We start from the raw sequence: 904 nt of genomic DNA, 5'->3' as shown, positions 1-904 counted from the left end.
CAACTACTTGTGTAGTCAAAATAGATATTGAATCTAATTCATACACACTAGATACTCTCTTAGGTTTCACCATACTAGAAGGTCAATGAAACTTATTTATAGTGATTTGCTTAATTAGTTTATATACTTCCTCATATAACTTAGACATTAAAGATCCTCTAGCTATTGTATCTATGATTGACCTAAGGGATTGTACCAATCTATTATAAAAAGTCTGAATATTCAACCAATCATATACATCATGATGAGGGAATTTCCTAAGCATTTTATTAAATCTCTCTCAACTTTCATAAATTAATTCTTGCTCAAGCTGGGCAAAAGATGTGATATCATTTCTAAGTTTGATAAATTTTAAAGGTGAAAAATACTTAGTAATGAATTGATGTGCAAACACATTCCAAGTGGTTATAGAGCTAGTGGGAAAATAATTCAACAAAACATTAGTTTTATCATTTATAGAAAATGGGATCAATTAATTCTAATAGCATCATTAGTAACACCTTTATATTTAAATATTATATAGATTTACAAGAAGATAGCTATCTGTAGGTTGGGAACCTCAACAAGAGTTCCCCAAATGAAGAATTTTGAACCATGTGAGTTAGGGAAAGTTTCAGTTCAAAGTTATTGGCATGGAAAATAGTTTTATTGATACACTATTGAATTACTTCTACTAAAGGGTTAGCAGACTCTCTAAGAGGTCTAGAATGGTTTTAATCTTGTAGAGGTTTAGACATCTCTAAAATCATTTTTTTTTAAATTTTTGTAAGGGTCATTTCTATCTCAGAATAAAAAAAATAAATCCTTACTATATCAATTAAACATTCAATAATACTAAAAAAAAATATAAAGATCACAAATTATACAATCAATAAAAGACTTTTTTTTTCTTTTTAAAAAATTT

At 27.2% G+C, this 904-nt stretch overlaps 1 non-coding gene across 1 annotated transcript; it reads left to right on the top strand.

Moving 5' to 3' along the window:
- Positions 1-236: 236 nt before the first annotated feature.
- LOC114581159 lies at positions 237-343 on the top strand. The gene has a single exon (XR_003703009.1). It is a non-coding gene; the product is annotated as a small nucleolar RNA R71 (small nucleolar RNA).
- Positions 344-904: the final 561 nt, after the last annotated feature.

The sequence above is a fragment of the Dendrobium catenatum genome, unplaced genomic scaffold (genome assembly GCF_001605985.2).
Source record: "Dendrobium catenatum unplaced genomic scaffold, ASM160598v2 fragScaff_scaffold_1564, whole genome shotgun sequence".
NCBI lineage: Eukaryota > Viridiplantae > Streptophyta > Magnoliopsida > Asparagales > Orchidaceae > Dendrobium > Dendrobium catenatum.
Note: the sequence above shows the minus strand (reverse complement) of the source record. Positions and strands in the feature narration are given on the sequence as shown.